This window comes from Palaemon carinicauda, chromosome 13 (assembly GCF_036898095.1).
Source record: "Palaemon carinicauda isolate YSFRI2023 chromosome 13, ASM3689809v2, whole genome shotgun sequence".
In the NCBI taxonomy this organism is placed as follows: Eukaryota; Metazoa; Arthropoda; class Malacostraca; order Decapoda; family Palaemonidae; genus Palaemon; species Palaemon carinicauda.
Window position 1 is genome coordinate 121,043,563 of NC_090737.1, and position 20,164 is coordinate 121,063,726.

At 46.0% G+C, this 20,164-nt stretch overlaps 1 long non-coding RNA gene across 2 annotated transcripts in view; it reads left to right on the forward strand.

Moving 5' to 3' along the window:
* The window catches only part of LOC137652387 (uncharacterized), a 72,350-nt gene continuing 52,186 nt past the window's right edge, over nucleotides 1-20,164 (forward strand). Inside the window, exon 1 of one of the 2 annotated variants that reach the window (XR_011046269.1) lies at nucleotides 1-209. This is a non-coding gene — a long non-coding RNA (uncharacterized lncRNA). Of the gene's footprint in view, nucleotides 210-231; nucleotides 374-20,164 lie in introns of those variants that run through there. The other variant, XR_011046268.1, reaches the window with a different exon arrangement.

Consider the following 20,164-nt stretch of genomic DNA (forward strand, 5'->3'; position numbering starts at 1 on the left):
AAGGTGTCATGTTCCTTTAAATCGACTATTTCAGGGGATCCAGGTTGACAAATTGGCCGAAAATAAAGGCCGTAGCGAATGAGCACTAACACAGCAGCGTAGTTGAAAGATCCTTTCTCCATAGAAGAGCCAAAACGTCCTGCAATCCTTGGCCTGACTGACTCCAAACAGATGGAATTGGCATTGCTCAGCGAACTTCAGCCTGTCAGGTGCATTAAAATTTGGGTAAATTTTTACAGTAGTTCCACAATTTCTTATGCAAAATGCATCTATAATACTATAATTATTATAGAAAGAGTTGGAACTATAGTAAAATAATACCGAAATGGGAGCATCGTCAGCTTCAGTCGTGGAAACATCACCGAAGATTGAGGTAATAAAATGATAGTAGACCTACTCTTAACTCATGTTGATATATCAATAGTCCTGAATTACATTCTGTGGCTACCATTCACTTAAGGTTATTCTAGGATTGCTTATATATAACAATCAAAACCTTGCCAGAGGCTAATACTGTACAGAGTACCTCATAGGGGGTTAGGCTAATACTCTAGGCCTAGTCTTAAATTTAAACTTGTACTTGACGTGGGGGTAAAATTATAGATCATTTTCAATAGAAAAAACAACTTTACCTACATTAAATATTGTTTAAAACGAATTTGACCTTTATATCCACCACAAGTTAACCTTTCTCCCTTTATCCCCCCCTTCCCGACGGACACAAGTGGGAACGTGGGACTGGGTGGGTGAAAACAGGAAAACAATGATTATTTAATACAGCCCACCTAACCTAACCGAATAGTTCCCAGGTCACAGACCTAACCAACAGGCCCCCAGACTCCCTTTCCCAGGTCACAAACCTAGCAGGGGCAACCCCCTAAACCCCTTCCTAGGTCACTGACCTACCTGGCAGGCAAGGCCCATGAACCCTCTTACCTAGGTCACAAGGTATGTATAAACAATCAAACAAGAGCATGTGGTTTATAACATATTTGTATAATCTTTTGTGGATTTATTATGAGTCCCAGAGAAGAAAATGTTAGATTTACTATTATTTAGTAATTTAGCTGTAAATTTTCCCTATGGTTTTGGTTGGGGATACATTAGGGTATATCTTAAGAACTATTTACTTGCGATGGAAATGATAATAATTCATAGAGAGAACGGGAGTTTTTCTATATTAAACTCCATTCCTTGATTAGTAAACCTTTTTCCGTGTTTTTCTATAATAATACCTGTTGGAGATGGACTAATCTTCATTTTTAAATATTCAACTTAGCCGGTGAATATATAATAGCTGCTGCTCCAGCGGCTCGACAGAAAAAACACACAAAAACTCGCGAGCGATCGCTATGAAGGTTGCGGGTGTGCCCACCAGCGCCAACTATCGGCCAGATACCGCATATGCATGTAAACAAGCCTCAATTCTTCTCTGTCGGCCTTAACGACAAGACGTATCATTACTCGCTGTATAACCTGGAGTTTTTCAACAGACTTGAAGTACTTCATTTTGGTTTGAGCTTTCGCAGTGCAGGTGTTTTATCCTCAACTTAAACTCTTGAACTCTTTTTTGGACAGATTTAATTGTTGATGACTTTGGATTGTTTTTTGGACTTTCTTTGACTATTTCAAAATGGCGGACCCATCTCAAATTCCTAGATTTCGTAAGTGTAATGCTAGGGATTGCAATAGGCGTCTTCCAAAGGCCTCTCTCGACCCACATACTGTGTGTTCTAATTGTCGGGGTAAAACCTGTCAATTAGGAGATCGGTGTGAGGAATGCGTGGGCCTTTCGGAATTCGATTGGCTCGAATATGACAAGTATTCTCGTAAGCTAGAGAGAGATAGGGTGAGGAGGAGTTCCTCTAGATCAGTAGATTTTTCCTCTCCCCATGCCCCTGAACTTAATCCTTCCCCTGTAGTAGTTGTGCCTGAACCCTCTACTAGCACTCAGGAACCATCAATGCGGGATATGTTACGTGCCATTCATGCTTTGGGTGAAAGAGTTGAGTCGTTAGCTACAGATCGTAATCAACTCATGGCTGACGTTAAAGAGCTAAAGTGTCAGAGTGCCACAGCGGAAAATCGTGGGAAAGTGATTAGTGCGCAAAGTGTTTTCAGTGTTGCGACCGAGGGTTCGTCTGTTCGTGCCTGTCATTCGCCTAGTCCGAGACCTCTTGCAAGCTCCCAAGCCCAGGGGAGAAGTAATGTCGTATGACTTATGGGTTCGAGAGGCCTTGATCAGCGAACAGACGTTCCCTCTATGGTAACAGGCGTGTCTCATCAAGACCGCCCCTACCATAAGACGAGAGAGACCATTTTCTCCTCGTCATCCGAAGGCTTTTCGCATAAGAAACCGTGGAGCAAGGTTTCAAGGCCCTTGAAGCGAAAGTCGGTCCCTTCAGGACAGGTCCAGCGTCCTGGTTGTAGCCATTGGGACAGCTCTGACCCTTTGCAGTCATCGGAAGACTGCTCGCCGCCTAAGCAGAAACGTTACACAGGCTCCGAGAGTCTTGGTGTAGGCAAGGTTGTGCAGTCTCAGACGTTACCCTCGTCTTTTACCGCACCCATTCCCGTTGATCCTAAATGGGTTGTACTGCAAGACATGCAGATCAAGCTCGCCTCCCTTATGGAAGACTATTCTGCTGAAAAGGTTCACGATGATCCTCGCCGCTTAGCTAATCGAGATCCTGGCCTTCAGCCGCCAAAACGAGCCTTTGCTCGTCCTGTTGACGTTGGCGTTACTAAGTCACGTCAGTCACGCTTTGTAGAGCCTCACTCGATGCAGTCCCGTGTTGACTTTCAGCCGCATATGGACGTTCAGCCGCTTCCTAATGCTCTTGTTGACGTTCAGGACGTTCGCCAACCAGCGGAGTTGACTTGTTTTGACGCTGAGCGTCAAACACCACAGTCAAGAGTTGTTTTGACTGCTCAGTCTAGGCAGTCAAAGCAGTCTCGAGTTGACGTCGAGCGTCCTCCCGCTCCTGTTGTTGTTGACATTCAGGCTGTTAAGCAGTTACATGACGTAGCGTCCTGGACTGCTACTGATGCACCAGTGCGTGTGGACTCTGCGTGTCAAGCATTGCCAACCCCTTTGCTTGTTACTCAGCAGTTGTCGGACGAAGATCCTTCAGATGAGGACGTTGCTGACCCTCATCATGAGGATCATCCTTCGGATGTAGACGAACCTAGAACGGTTCCTCCTTCGATGGACTTTAAGAAAGTCATGTTAATTTTCAAGGAGCTTTTTCCCGATCACTTTGTTACCGTTGCTCCTCGTTCGCCACCGTCTGAGTTTGCTCTAGGCTTACCCGCTAACATGCCAGCCTTTACTAAGCTAGTGCTTTCTTGCTCTTCCAAAAGGGCTTTACGACTTTTAGGCGACTGGTTGGATACCAGGAGGAGTTTGGGGAAGACGGCCTTTGCCTTCCCTCCTTCAAAGCTCTCGTCTAGATCGAGCGTCTGGTATGCCACGGGAGAAGTTCTCGGCTTGGGAGTCCCTGCCTCTGCCCAGGGTGACTTCTCAAGCCTCGTAGACTCTCCCCGCCGCCTAGCCATGAGACGCTCGAAGATTAGTTGGTCCTCCTCGGACCTTGACCATCTGCTGAAAGGAGTATACAGGGCCTTTGAAGTTTTCAACTTCCTTGACTGGTCATTAGGAGCTTTAAGTAGGAAAATCTCGTCTGCTGACAGAGATGTTTCCTTACTTATCATGTCATGTATGGATAAAGCCATCCGCGATGGTTCCAATGAGCTCGCCTCCACTTTTACGTCGGGAGTCTTAAAGAAGCGAGATTCCCTTTGCTCTTTTCTTTCGGCAGGAGTTACTCCCTGTCAGAGATCAGAACTGCTCTTTGCTCCCTTATCAACGTCTTTGTTTCCGCAACAATTGGTTAAGGACATAGCTTCTTCGCTTGTGCAGAAGGACACCCATGACTTGATGGCGTCCTCTGCTCGCAAAGGGACTCCTTCTACATCCTTTGCTGTAAGACCCAGGATCGAGACTCCGGCTTCCAGATTTATCCCGCCCTTTCGTGGCAGAGCTCCCAGCAGGGGAAGTGCTCGTGCCGAGGGAAAGAGAGGTAAGAAGAGAGGAGCCAAGTCCTCACGTGGCAGAGTCTGACTGCCCACAGCCTCAGACAGCGGTAGGAGCCAGATTGAAGAACTTCTGGCAGGCCTGGGAGAAGAGGGGCGCAGACCAACAGTCTGTTCGGTTGCTCAGAGAGGGGTACAAAATTCCGTTTGTACGCAAACCTCCTCTAGTGACAACTCCCATAGACCTCTCTCCCAGGTACCGAGAGGAGTCAAAGAGACAAGCCCTAAACCAAGAAGTGTCTCTGTTGCTAGAGAAGGGAGCGGTGGTGAAAGTCTCGGACCTTCAATCACCGGGGTTTTACAACCGTCTCTTCCTAGTCCCAAAGAAGACAGGAGGTTGGAGACCGGTGCTAGACGTCAGTGCGCTCAACGTTTTTGTTACGAAAACAAAGTTCACTATGGAGACCACGAAGTCAGTCTTAGCAGCGGTCAGAAAGGGAGACTGGATGGTCTCTCTCGACCTACGAGATGCGTACTTCCACATTCCTATACACCCAGATTCCCAACCGTTTCTGAGGTTTGTTTTCAGGAATGTGGTATACCAGTTTCGGGCCCTGTGCTTTGGCCTCAGTCCTGCTCCTCTCGTGTTTACGAGGCTCATGAGGAATGTGGCAAAATTCCTCCATTTATCGGGAATCCGAGCCTCCCTGTACTTGGACGACTGGCTTCTCAGAGCTTCGTCCAGTCATCGCTGTCTGCAGGATCTTCATTGGACATTGGATCTGACCAAGGAATTGGGACTTTTGGTCAACCTAGAAAAGTCCCAGCTGATTCCATCCCAAACTATTCTATATTTAGGGATGGAGATTCGCAGTCCAGTTTTTCGGGCTTTTCCGTCTGCCACCCGAATAGATCAAGCCCTGCTCAAAGTCCAGCTAATGCTGAAGAGAGAACTGTGCTCAGTCAGGAATTGGATGAGTCTCGTAGGAACTCTATCATCCCTGGAGCAGTTTGTCTCGCTAGGAAGACTGCACCTTCGGCCTCTCCAGTTCCATCTAGCCTTTCACTGGAACAAGGACAAGACGTTAGAGACGGTCTCAATCCCGGTCTCCGAACCAGTAAAGGCATGCCTGAAATGGTGGAACAGCAATATCAGTCTGAGAGAGGGTCTATCCCTAGCAGTTCAGAACCCAAACCACGTGTTGTTCTCAGACGCGTCGGATTTGGGTTGGGGTGCGACCCTGGACGGTCGGGAATGCTCAGGTCTGTGGACCTCAAGTCAGAGGAGCATGCACATCAACGGCAAGGAGCTTTTGGCAGTCCACTTGGCCTTGATGAAATTCGAAAGCCTCCTTCGAAACAAAGTGGTAGAGGTCAACTCCGACAATACCACAGCTTTGGCGTACATCTCCAAGCAAGGAGGCACACACTCCCTCACGCTGTACGAGATCGCAAGGGACCTGCTCATTTGGTCAAGAAATCGAGGCATCTCCCTGTTAACGAGATTTATCCAGGGCGACTTGAACGTCTTGGCAGACTGTCTCAGTCGGAGGGGTCAGGTAATTCCCACGGAATGGACCCTCCACAAGGACGTGTGCAAGAGTCTTTGGGCGACTTGGGGTCAACCCACCATAGACCTCTTTGCCACCTCGATGACCAAGAGGCTTCCAATCTATTGCTCTCCAGTCCCAGACCCAGAAGCAATACACATAGACGCATTTCTCGTAGATTGATCTCATCTGGACTTATATGCATTCCCACCATTCAAGATTGTCAACAAGGTACTGCAGAAGTTCCCCTCTCACGAAGGGGCAAGGTTGACGTTGGTTGCTCCCCTCTGGCCCGCGAGAGAGTGGTTCACCGAGGTACTTCGATGGCTGGTAGACTTTCCAAGAAGTCTTCCTCTAAGGGTAGATCTATTACGTCAGCCCCACGTAAAGAATGTCCATCAAAGCCTCCCCGCTCTTCGTCTGACTGCCTTCAGACTATCGAGAGACTCTCAAGAGCTCGAGGCTTTTCGAAGGAGGCAGCCAGTGCGATTGCAAGAGCGAGGAGAGCTTCTACCATTAGAGTATACCAGTCGAAGTGGGAAGTCTTTCGAGACTGGTGCAAGTCAGCATCTGTGTCCTCGTCCAGTACCTCTGTAGCCCAAATCGCAGATTTTCTTTTACATCTGAGAAATGTTCGCTCCCTCTCAGCTCCCACGATTAAGGGCTACAGGAGCATGTTGGCTTCGGTCTTTCGTCATAGAGGCTTAGATCTTTCCAACAATAAAGATCTCCAAGATCTCCTTAAGTCTTTCGAGACCTCTAAGGAACGTTGTTTGGCAACTCCTGGATGGAACTTAGACGTGGTCCTAAGGTTCCTCATGTCAGACAGGTTTGAGCCATTACATTCAGCCTCCCTGAAGGATCTCGCCCTCAAGACGCTTTTCCTAGTGTGCTTGGCTTCGGCTAAAAGGGTCAGTGAACTTCATGCCTTCAGTAAGAACGTCGGCTTTTCTACAGAAAAAGCCACTTGTTCTCTTCAACTTGGTTTCCTGGCCAAAAATGAACTGCCTTCTCGTCCTTGGCCTAAATCTTTTGATATTCCTTGCTTATCAGAGATCGTAGGCAACGAACTGGAAAGAGTGTTATGTCCTGTTAGAGCTCTTAAGTTCTACTTAGCCCGTACTAAGTCCTTACGAGGTAGATCTGAGGCATTATGGTGCTCAGTTAAGAAACCATCATTGCCTATGTCAAAGAATGCTTTGTCATATTTTATCAGATTTTTAATACGAGAAGCTCATTCTCACTTGAATGAGAAAGACCGATGTTTGCTTAAGGTTAAGACGCACGAAGTAAGAGCTATAGCAACCTCCGTGGCCTTCAAGCAAAATAGATCTCTGCAAAGTATTATGGACGCGACTTTTTGGAGAAACAAGTCAGTGTTCGCGTCATTTTACTTAAAAGATGTCCAGACTCTTTACGAGGACTGCTACACACTGGGTCCATTCGTTGCAGCGAGTGCAGTAGTGGGTGAGGGTTCTACCACTACATTACCCTAATTCCAATATCCTTTTTTAATCTGTCTCTTGAAATGTTTTTAATATTGTTTTTTGGGTTGTACGGAAGGCTAAGAAGCCTTTCGCATCCTGGTTGATTTGGCGGGTGGTCAAAGTCATTTCTTGAGAGCGCCCAGATTAGGGGTTTGATGAGGTCCTGTTGTATGGGTTGCAGCCCTTGATACTTCAGCTCCTGGGAGTCTTTCAGCATCCTAAGAGGATCGCTGGGCTTCGTGAGGAAGACAGACTTACAAGGCAGAGTAATCGTCTAAGTCAACTTCCTTACCAGGTACCTATATATTTGGGTTTTGTTATATTATAACTGTCAAAAACTCTAAGCATATACGCTGTAAACTTAATTAACTCTGGTTTCTACCCACCACCTTGGGTGTGAATCAGCTATTATATATTCACCGGCTAAGTTAAATATTTAAAAATGATATTTTAATTATAAAATAAATTTTTGAATATACTTACCCGGTGAATATATAAATTAAAGGACCTCCCTTCCTCCCCAATAGAGACGCAGCGGGACAAGAAGAATTGAGGCTTGTTTACATGCATATGCGGTATCTGGCCGATAGTTGGCGCTGGTGGGCACACCCGCAACCTTCATAGCGATCGCTCGCGAGTTTTTGTGTGTTTTTTCTGTCGAGCCGCTGGAGCAGCAGCTATTATATATTCACCGGGTAAGTATATTCAAAAATTTATTTTATAATTAAAATATCATATTTGTATTTGAGGTAGAAGGAAAGGCTGATCCCCATGGGCTTTTTATTTCTCTTAGTTTTTACAATAGTTGGATACATGATGAAATGACTGGCACCCTTTGCAAGGGAGAAATTAGCTTTTCGCCGCATAATTAGGGGAGCAACAACTTTCTCCTCTCGATTTATCACAGTCGTCTCGAATAATGCACTTTGAGTTCACACAATTACGCCCTTGTTTACCTTTACACACTTAGGTACGACCACTTGATCCTGGACACAACTACTGTACAGTAGGTTACCCCCTTTGTTTACGCTTACAGGTACGACCCCTTGATCCTGGACACAACTACTGTACAGTAGGTTACCTCCTTTGTTTACGCTTACAGGTACGACTCCTTGATCCTGGACACAACTACTGTACAGTAGGTTACCCCCTTTGTTTACGCTTACAGGTACGACCCCTTGATCCTGGACACAACTACTGTACAGTAGGTTACCCCCTTTGTTTACGCTTACAGGTACGACCCCTTGATCCTGGACACAACTACTGTACAGTAGGTTACCCCCTTTGTTTACGCTTACAGGTACGACCCCTTGATCCTGGACACAACTACTGTACAGTAGGTTACCCCCTTTGTTTACGCTTACAGGTACGACCCCTTGATCCTGGACACAACTACTGTACAGTAGGTTACCCCCTTTGTTTACGCTTACAGGTACGACCCCTTGATCCTAGACACAACTACTGTACAGTAGGTTATTCCCTTTGTTTACGCTTCCCTTATACACCCATGTATGCGCACTCGACCCTAAAGAATCTCAATTTCGAGTGGTTAACTTAACATCTTGGTGAGATGAAAACCAATGCGTTTATTCAGTCCAACAATCGTTAAGGGAATTACCCTTTAGTTAAATGAAGGATTCATGTCATTACAGTAATGCTGAAAAATTTGAAGAAGAGGTTTGACACCATCAAGGACTTCAAAGGTACTTTTCACTTAACTGTAAATTCCAAACAGGAAGTACTCAATACAGTGAACCCTCGCTACTTCGCGGTTCGACCATCGCGGATTCACCACTTCGCGGATTTTTTCCATAACCCATATATATACAGTAATATATATACATATATATATATATATATATATATATATATATATATATATATATATATATATATATATATGTATGCATGTATTTATGTATATATGTATGTATGTATATATGTAGGTATGTATATGTGTTTACATATAGATATAGATATATATATATATATATATATATATATATATATATATATATATATATATATATATATATTTATATACATATATATATATACACACTCATATATATATATATATATATATATATATATATATATATATATATATATATATATATATATCTAAAGTAGGAAGATGTGATGTAGTTCTAAGGGAAAAGTATGGGAAATATGTCTGGGTAATAAGCAAAGCTCTACCTCCAGTTTGTTTCTTCATTATGATCAGAGATAAACGTAAACAAAACATTGGTTGCCATTTTTTATCGTGCTTTTTAGCTTGTTTAGGAAACGCATGATATAAAATTGCCTTTAATATTTGTACCTGTTTTAGTTTAGGGTACTGTAGTACATGCATTAAGTGTTCTGTACATTAAAGGGTAGTTCGTTAACAGTACTACGTACAAGGGAAGGTTTTAAAAGTCTGAATATACATGTTGAATAAATAGGTAAATATGGTGTCACTACTTCGCGGATTTTCACCTATCGCGGCCGGGTCTGGAACCTATCTACCGCGATAAACGAGGGTTCACTGCACACCATAGTGTGACAATGCTAAAACAGCAAGAAATGATGCAAATTTTGCATGCCATAATGTAGACGACCTGGGTATAGAGCATCATGTTTTTAAAGATGACAAATGGAGATATGACTTGAAATAAGTTTTTAAAAACTTATTTGGGGTGCTCATCTCTTCAAGTCAGATTGATTACTTACTGGTACATCTGGATAAAGAGAGTTCTGAGTTGACCATTATTACTCCATCCTTTGGGAGATATAGATTTTTTAGGTTACCTTTTGGCTCCATAGTATCACAAGATATCTTTTAGTGGAGAATGGATGCCATTTTGGAAAAATTTCCTTGGTTTACGGGCATTGCAGATAGCATAGAAGTGACTGGTGCAAGTGAAGAGCATGTTAATAATCTGTTGAATATGATTAAAGTAGCCAAGGAAGAGGGATTAGTCTTCAGTTTGAACAAATGGTTTATTAAGCAGCTAGAGATTTCTTTCTTTGGATCTATCTTCTCAATCTGTGGCATACTGCCAAACCCTGCAGGAATTTCTTGGCATTGTAACAATTATGGCATGATTCTCATCATGTCTGTCTATCCATACTTCACAGCAGCAAGAACTCTTTAAGCAGGTACAGTACATCATGGTCAATTGGACTGCAATCCATGAAGAGATCTTGAAAATGTAAAAGGGGTCATATATAAGGATATCTCCCTGGTATACTTTGATACAACAGAAAGGGAGCATCATCCAGATGGACAGCTCATTAGATGGGTTAGTGACAGTCTTGAAGCAATAAAGAAAACCAATAGCAAATTGCTCTGCTGCAAATTCTCTGTACGAAAATATTGAATGCAAACTTCTAGCAGAGGTATACAGGTACAAGCTGTTTCACACATTAAACCTACATGGTCAGATGTTCTCTGTTCAATGGCCCACAAGCCTTTTGGCCTCGAGATGATATGGTTGAGGAGTCTACCAAGACTTCAGAGAATGCTATTAAGAATCCAGAACTATATGGGCCTTAAATACCAGCCCGGGAAGACAATGCTGCTAGCTGATGGACTATCATGTTTGGCGGGATCTGCAGTAACAGGCCAGATTGAGCTCAATTTCCAAATAAACCTAATCCACTTCTGCTATGGTAAGGGGCAAGGGCTTTGGGAGGCAACCACCAAAGAACCTGACTGGGCCTTTCTGTGTCATAAATATAGTGGAGTTAATGGACAGCTAGAAACAGATCTAAATGTTCTTGAGATCTTATTGGCACATAAGAATGGATTGTCTAACAAAGAGGAAGTCATTCTAAAGGAAAACCATCAAGTCGTCAACACCAGTGAATATCATTGAGAAAGCCCAGAGCCTCATTCGTATATAGTTGGTGTCACATCTTGGTGTGTCTGTCTAGATGACCCCTTGATGATGCACTGAACAAGGTTCTCTTTGAAGAAACCTGTAACTCCTGCTAAACTGATGTCGGACCAGCAGAAGCCCAATATAAATTATCTTAGGACATTTGGTAGCTCAAGTGACAGTGCACCTTTAGTTGTCTAACTGTGGGTTAATGGATTGTTGCCTGTCAGCCAGTAGATGCAATGATGTTTTGAAATCCCATTACCTTTTATTACTCAGTTCTATTTTAAGCTGGCCATATACCTGTTTCTGCTATTAATCCATAGTAGTGTTTAGCTGTAATATGTTTAAACATTCCTTTAATAATCTTGTTCTAATTTCCTTTGCTCTCACACTAAATACAAACCCTTTCGCTCTTTATTAGGATATACTTTTGGCGAAGCTGGAAGACTAGCCATAAGACTTAGCGAGGTATAACTACCCCACCACTAGTTAGCCCCTTAGCAGGGGTTAGTATCAGCTACCCTGTTCACACTCACACACCGGTGTTGTTTCATCACTTTTTCCTTTGGCTCGGCTGAGAGCAGATGTTTGTCTCTCTCCACCTCCCACACTGCCATATTCACTAATTGCTTTGTTGCTTTCTCTTTCCAGGTATGAATGTTACTTCTTCCAGTCATCATCCGGACGTGTCCAGGGCCTGAAGGGTGCAAATGCAGCACCTTATGTCCTCGGTCAAGACCAATCCTCATTTGTTGTGTCCGGCCTGCAGAGGACAACCTTGTGCTCAGGGTGACACCTGTACGGAATGTCAGGAGTGGTCTTCGTCCCAGTGGGAGAGATTTGGACGCTAGTGTAAGATGAAGTCGAAGAGGGATTCTTCTCCTTTAGGGTCATCCTTGAAGTCAAAGAAACTTCGGAATTCTTTAACCTCTCGATCGCTCCCCTAAGCTTCTTCTCACTCGGTCTCCCCAGGAGATCGATCGTGTAGGAGTGTTGATCCTTTAACTCCAGGAAAACTCTTAGGCTGGAAGGACACTGCTGCTTTCTCTAGTGAAGCGGCACTGCCCTTTTCTGCAAGGGAGTCTTTTTCAATTGATGATTTATTACAGTTGTTCCCATACTAACAAACCTTCGGTTATATATGTGGATATTCTTTCAGCGGCAGTTGGAGGTAGCCATTAGACTTTAAATGTGAGGTGGCAACCCTGCCAAACTACTTAACGGGTAGGCAGGGGGTGGCTGGTGGGTACCCACCCGCTTCTTTATATACTGTATTCTCACGAGTGTGAGAGACGTCACTCTTTCTTTTGGCTCAATAGAGATCGGACGTGTCTCCTCTCCTCCTGACTGTCATTGCAGACTTTAATTTGTTTGCTTTTTCTTTTCAGGTGTGCGTGTCCTTCTTCTATGATCGCCTTCAGCACGCAAATGTGTCCAGGGCGAGAGGATGCGGCGTGCAGGACCTGAGATGAATGTGTAAAAATAACTGGCTCTTTCTTTCATCTTCCCCTCTCTTGGGGAATCAGCTCCCAGGGTACTCTGCAAAGATGGCATCACTTATCTGGTAAAGCCATTTTCCTTGTGTAACCTGTTATTGAAATAATACTTGCTGCATCCCCATACCCCTAGCAAGGGGAGTTTTGGTAATGTTATGGTACCCTCAGAAGATTTCTATGACTTGAAGAACTCTTACCTAGATTGTCACATTGCTAGTATCACAAGAACATAGCTTGCGTAGGCCGCTGGCCGTGTGTAGCGCGGTGTTTTAGCAAGGTATAGGGTTTTTAATAGCCATACACTATGGAGAAACCCCGGGTCAATACCAAGTACTGTAGCCAGTTGGTGCGGACTTCCAACCTTGTAAGGGGTAAGTCGTCCCCTATAAATAGTGTATGGTTTGTATTAGTGTTGGAATAAATGACATTTAGAAGTACAGTACAGTACAGTGATACCTCTACATACGATCTTAATTCGTTCCAGAAACTGCTTCGTATGTTAAAACGATCGTATGTTGGAGCAAATATTCCCATACGAATACACTGAAATTTGTTTAATTCGTTCCTCAGCCTAAAAACCCATAATAACTCCTTAATAAATTGCTACACATAATTACACATAACATTAATACAATTGAATAATACAGAAATATCTAAAAAAAGAATAATAATAAAGAAATAATAAATAAAAAAGGGGTTTTTATTAACACTTTACCTTAGCGACAGGCCAGTGCAGGTGTAGGGACTGCTACGCAGGAGGAGACGGAAGATCAGCGAGGAGGTAGAGACGGCGACTGCGATAACGTACGATAACTTACTCTAACTTACACTACGTGAACTTTAACCTAACTTAGCTTATTTTTTTTTTCATTTTTATAATTTTATATTTTTTTAATTTTTTTTTCTTTTCTATTTTTAATTTTCATCACTTTCACTCGATTCGGTCTTCCTTTTCTTTGCTTCACTTTCTTTCTTTTCATCATGATCACTAGACCGTTTCGTAGATTTTTTAAAGAAACTATCGAGAGAAAGTTGCTTGGTATGGCTTTTGAGAATTTTTCTTAAATGAGTTAAACAAACATCATCAAACTGCGCAACTACGCGGCAAACCTGAAGTTTCTGTGGGTGATGCTTGTCGATGAAATCAACCACGTGTTGATTATATGCTAACATCTGTTTTATTTCAGCAGTAACTAAGATTTGGCCTACCTCCTCGGTCTCCTCCGACTCACTCAAATGCGCTTGGAACTCATTATGCTGCATGGCTTGCAGCTCCTTGAGTTCCTCGGTGGTGAGCTCTTCATGATGCTCATCGACGAGTTCGGTGATGTCATCTTCATCCACCTCCAGACCCATGGACTTACCAAGGGATACAATCTCTTCGACGTCTTCCTCGGCGGCAAGTACAGGTTCATTCTTGGGGCCAAAATATTCAAAATCTCTGGGAGCAACAGCATCAGGCCAAAGCTTCTTCCAAGCTGAATTCAGTGTCCGACGTGTTACTCCCTCCCAAGCCTGATCTATGATCTTTAAGCAGTGCACGATATTAAAATGGTTCCTCCAAAATTCACACAGAGTTAAGTTGGTGCTTTGCGTGACATTAAAGCACTGCTTAAATAAGTACTTGGTGTAGAGCTTAAAATTAGAGATGACTTGCTGGTCCATGGGCTGGAGATAGGGGTGGTATTCGGTGGAAGATACAACACTTTGATAAATTTGTATTCGTCGATGATATCATCTTCGAGTCTTGGGGGGTGAGCGGGTGCATTGTCCAAGCAAAGCAAGCACTTCAAAGGCAAATTCCTCTCCTGGAGGTACTTCTTGACTGCAGGGCCGAAAACTAGGTTTACCCATTCCACAAAGATATGCCTAGTGACCCAAGCCTTAGAATTAGAATGCCATAGAACAGGTAGCAGGTCTTTATTAATTCTATGTGCTTTAAATGCCCTAGGGTTTTCGGATTGGTAAACTAATAAAGGCTTAATTTTGCAGTCCCCGCTGGCGTTGGCATAAAGCGCAAGAGTCAACCGATCCTTCATTGGCTTATGTCCAGGCATTTTCTTCTCTTCGGTGGTAATGTATGTTCAACTAAGCATCTTTTTCCAAAACAGACCGGTTTCATCACAGTTGAAAACCTGTTGCTCTACGTAGCCTTGCTCCTCCACGATGCTTTCAAACTTTTTAACAAAGTCTTTAGCAGCCTTGGTGTCCGAACTTGAAGCTTTTCCATGCCGAACAACTGAATGAATCCCGGTCCGTTTCCTAAATTTCTCGAACCAACCTCGAGACGCCTTGAATTCCTCCGTCGTAGGATCGGTTGAACTCTCCCCCGCGTCACCCCCAAAGCCCGCCGCCTTCAAGTCACAATAGATAGCGCTGGCCTTCTCACAAATGATCGTTTCAGTGATCGTATCGCCAACAATCTCCTTGTCCTTTATCCATATTAACAAAAGGCGTTCCATCTCTTCCAGGGTAGGGCTACGACGTTTAGAAATAATCGTGATCCCCTTTGAAGGTTTCACTGCTTTAATGGCTGCCTTCTGTTTAAGGATCTTTGAGATCGTAGACATATTCCGTCCATATTGTTTAGCCATATCGCTAACACGCACACCTCGCTCATGCTTTTCTATTCTTGTTTTAGTTCTAATGAAAGCATTGAATTCTTCTTTTTCTCACCACTATTACTTCCTGAACCGAAGCTATGCTTTTTAGGACCCATGATTACAAAACACAAAAACAAAACGTGAAAAAGGAAGATAAAAAGCACTGTTAATAACTGAGCGAATAGAGAACAACCAGACGATGCGCACGAGATGAGAGGACTGATCTAGGCGACGCTCGATTAGCGTCCCTCCGATGTGCTGCCGTCTAGCGGCGTCAACAAGAAACTACGATCGACGCTTTCGAGAAAATTCCACGCGTACCCGTATGATTTACGTCGTATGTTGGAGCAAGACTTCGGGTGTTGGAAAATTCGTATGTTGGGACAATCGTATGTAGAGGTTCCACTGTAATTCGTATTTCTCCTAATGATACAAACCTGTAGCTATTTATACAGATTGGCCCGCCAGCACCTATCCCCCTAGAAATCCTACCTGCTAGCAAAAGTGGTTACTCAGCCCAGGTGTGTGTGTGAGCGGGCTAGGGGACTAAGCGGATGGGTGGTTAACCCTCGCTAAAAGTCTTATGGCTCGTCTTCCAGCTTCGCCTAAAGTAATATCCCCTATAAATAGCTATAGGTTTGTATCGTTAGGAAAAATACAAATTTCCAATTGTTCCGTAACTGGAATACAAACCACGCTATTTATTAGGGGTTATACTTTCGGCGGAGCTGAAATGACGAGCCATTAAAATTTAGCGAGGGTTAACTACCCACACCGCTAGTTAACGGGGGTAGGGGAGGTGGGGGTTAGCTTGCTACCACTCCCATTCACACACCTGTGATTTAGTCACTTTATTTTTGGGTCGGATTGAGATAGGTTGTTTCCTCTCTCCCTCCTCGCCTATTCTGGACTGCCATTAATTTTTGTCTTTTAACTTACTTTTTCTTATACTTGTATATATATATGAAAACATTCTTAATGTTTATGTACTGTATATATATGTGTATAGAAATGTGGTAAGTTTCCTCTTCAGTGTTTGTGATGTGTTTGTGATACATATACGACAACGACACTTGCGTAGTAGCAAGGCCAGCACAGTTCCACTTCGTGGGGAACGACCTCTCCCTCTCTGGTCCATCGGTCTTCTCGTCGGCATATAACCATTAACTCGGCCGCCGCAGGGAAATCGTCATTCAACTATTGTCTTCGCCTTTTCCTTTTTTCCTACGGGAAAAATGGATTCTGAGCGAAGGGAATGTGGCCTTTCAAAGATTGACTACGGTCTCTCTCTTTTCGAGGTCGTTCACCTTTACTACAACAGCGTACTATTGGGGAAGCTCCTTTCCCGTGCGCGGGTTAGGTTGCTCTTCCGATTGTTTGTCTCAATTATTTTTAGTGAAAATATAATTGTTTTTTAACTTTTCAGCTTTCTCCGTGGGGATCACTTCCCTTCGGAGGGTCAGTGGTTCTTACTATTAGTGAATATTTTTAGCTGATTTAAATAATTGTAATTCTGTTTTTATTACAGTTACTCTGCTCCCCCCTTCTCCCGTGGATTTCAACTGGGGAAGGAAGGGCGCAATACTTAATTTTATGCTTTCCGCTTTTCAGAGTTCCTCCTGGGGAATTTGTTAAATAATTAATTTTTTGTCGGCGCAATACTTATTTGTTCCGTAACTGAAATACAAACCACGCTATTTAATATGGGTTATTACTTCGGCGGAGCTGAATGACGAGCCATTAGAGTTTTAACGAGGGTTTACTACCCCACCGCTAGTGAGGGGTGGGTAGGGAGGGGTAGCTTGCTACCCCCCCTCACACACACCGGTGAATACTTCACTTTACTTTTGGCTCGGGTGAAGAACAGACGTGTCTGCTTTCACCCTCGCTTTGACTGCCATTAATCTGTTTTGCTTTTTCTTTCTCAGAGTGTGTGAATCTGGCCTCTATCATGCGTACATGTCCTGGTTTACCTGACCGCCCTTGTGGGACCTTTATGTCGGCGGTAGACACAGATCCTCACACCTTGTCTCCTCATTGTAGGGGCCAACAGTGTGAAAAGAGTAATGTATGCGGTGAGTGTAGGGAGTGGTCTACCTCCCAGTGGGAGAGGTTTGTCTGGCGCCGGAAGAAGAAGTCCAAAAGGATATTTCTCCTTCAAAGGCTTCTTTGAGGAGAGAAAATCCCAAGGCCTCTTCTTCTGTAGCCAAAACCTCCTCCGAAGCTCCCACTCGATCGGTCTCTTCCGAGAGATCATCGAAGGGGAGCGTAGACCGTTGTTCTGTTGACCGATCCCGGGGTGCGGGAGAGTTAGTTGCCTCCCATAGCGAGGCAGCTGCCCCTCCTCCCTCGGAGGAGGATATTGATTTCCCTGTACCTAATCGTGATTTGTTACAGCTTTGGTCTTCCTTGGGGCTTCAGGGTTCGCCCTCCAAGGAAGCCCTGTTTGATATGATCAAGCTGGGAGCAGCTGTTAAACAGTGGCCGGCGATAGCAGACGTAGATCCTCTGTCTATCTTCAACGTTGTTATAACAGAGGCCTCCAGTGTGTCGGATCAAACTGCTCCTGTTGTTGCTGAGGTAGCTGAAGGCTCTGATTCCCCCTCCGAACATCTTTCGAGGGCGGAAATTAGTCCCACGGTCTCTCCTGCTGGTGATTCTCCCCCTCGGGGAAGTTCACTTACAGAGACTCCTCTGCGGAGGCCTTACGAAGGTCAGCTTGCTGATCCCACGGCCCCTAGAGGGCGTATAAGGCGGAAGGCTCGTCCTCCCCTTCGCCGTAGAGGACTTCCTTTTCCTCACAAGGGAGTTAGGAGGCGCCTTTTCGGCTCGTCATCCCTGCAGTCCTCTGCTGAGGAGACTCATCGTTCTCCGATCCTGCCAGCTACCACCTTAGACCTCTCCGAAGATCGTTCGCGATCTCCTTCGGTGGAGGGTCGTCCTTCGGGACCCCCTGACCTGTCACCCTCCAGACCTGCTGTCCTGCCATCACCCTTCAAGGATGCTGATCCTGTCATTGTACAGGCACCGGTCCCTTCGGGGCACAAGGGACTTGAGCGCAAAACTGTGCCTCAGTCCCTTAAGCGCCAGGCACCCCCTGTGTGCCGTCTTGCTGCTGTTCCTGACCTAGTGCCACTGCACTCCCTTGCGCGCGTGCGCGCTCCTGCTCCTGTTCATACGCGCCCACGATCTCCTGCGCACCAGCGCCCTCCTGCAGTTCCTGCTACAGCGCCTAAGCGCTCTCCTCTTCGTCAGTGCTCTCCAGGGCCTTAGCGCCCTTCTGGAAATAAATGCACAGCCGCAGTTCCTGACACAGCGCGCAAGCGCTCATCAACGCGCCAGCACTCTCCTACAGTCCAGCGCGCAGTACAGGAGGTACCTAAGCTAGTGCACGGGTGCTCACAGGTACCCCTGCCTTCTTCTTCTAAACTGCGCACCCCTGTGCGCCCGAATCCTGTTGTGCGCCACGCGCGCCTAGCCCAGCAGCGCACACCTGTGCGCCCGAATCCTGTTGCGCACCCTACGCTCCCATCGCAGCAGCGCACACCAGTGCGCCCGATTCCGGTTGCGCGCCCATCACAGCAGCACACGCCCTTATGCCTGCATCCTGATGCGCGCCATGCACGGCCACGATCCCCTGTGCGCTCAGCGCGCCCTCGTTCACCTCAGAGGGCAGTTCCTGCACCACCTGCGCATCGTTCTCCTGCGCGCCAGCTCACCTTTGCGCAATCGCGCCCTCGCCCCGTGCTTCCTGGCACGCGCTCTCCACGCCCACGCGCTAGGAATATTTCTCCTGCGCACGCGCGCCCAATAATTTCGCCCGCACGGGCTCATCAGCAGGTTCCTGCGCGCCCGCGCACACGCGAGCAGAAGGTTGCTCACGCTCCAGCTCCTATCCTGCCTTCAACACCGCCCCATGTTCCAGCTCCTGCGGGCCGCACGCCCTCGCCGTCACCTATGCGCACCCCCGCCCACGCGCCCTCCCCCTCGCCCTCGCGTGCCCGTGCCCTCGCGCGCGAAGTTCCTGTATCACACGGTCCTGAAGCGCGCGATTCACGCAGCGATCGCCAGCGCGATCCCGCACGCGACTTTATGGGGCTTCAGGCGGACAGATCTTCTTCTCGTTCCCCCCCTCGCAAGCGCAGAACAGCGCGCTCGCCGGAGGATGGGAGGTTCCTGGACAGGTCTAAGGACACTCTTTCAGCTCAGGCGAACTCTCGTTTGTCGACTCCTCCTAGGGATCGTTCGATCCCCTTCCCTCCAGAGGGAGTGTCTGACGGCGCGACTGTCAGCCAACAGCCCTGGTTTGGTATCATAGTCAGAGCTCTTATGCAGGCTTTTAAGCCTGTGTTCTCTGAACTAGGTCACAAAGCAGTGGCTACCTCGTCTCCCCTGAAGAGGAAGAGAGGAGTCCCCTCCGTGGTGACTTCTCCGAGGGCTAAGCTGTCTCCTCGGAAATCCTTGCACAAGGCTCCTTCTCCTCCCCTGCGGAGGAGGATTTCCCATCCTCAGGGGAGTCGGACGAGCCGGTCCGTTCCCCCATCGCACCAATGGGGGAAACTCTGCCTCTCCCTGAGAAGTCTCCTCACACCGGGTTGGAGAAGAGCCTGTATCCATCGTTGCTAAAGTCCTGTATCCCTCCCAGGAGGGATACAGACTTTGCCAAAGTCTTCTGCAAGGATAAGACAGGAACCAGCTAGACCTTCGGAGAATGTCCACGTGTCCCCCCAGGAAGAGCCACTGGGGACTGGAGACTTTGCTGCTAGCCCTTTCGGAGGAGAGCATCAAGAGTCAGAACATGCGTTCTGGCAAGTTCTGACACTCATGAGAAATCTCAACGGGTTTCCGGACCCTGAGATTCCTCCTCGTGAGGGGAAGGACACGGTCTTGGACCGAGTCTACGGCACCCAGAAGTCCTCTAGGGCCAGTGCAGCCTTGCCCTGGTCACAAGGGATGAAGAGTGCCAGAGACAAGGTCGAAGGCCAGCTCTCCGAGCTTGCCTCCTCCAACAGATCCAGCGCCGGTAACAAGCTCCTCCCTCCTCCTCGAGTCCACCAGAGGAGGTATTTCGAGATCTTAGAGGAGACTTGTTTGAGTCTTCCCATTCACCATTCTGTGGAAGAA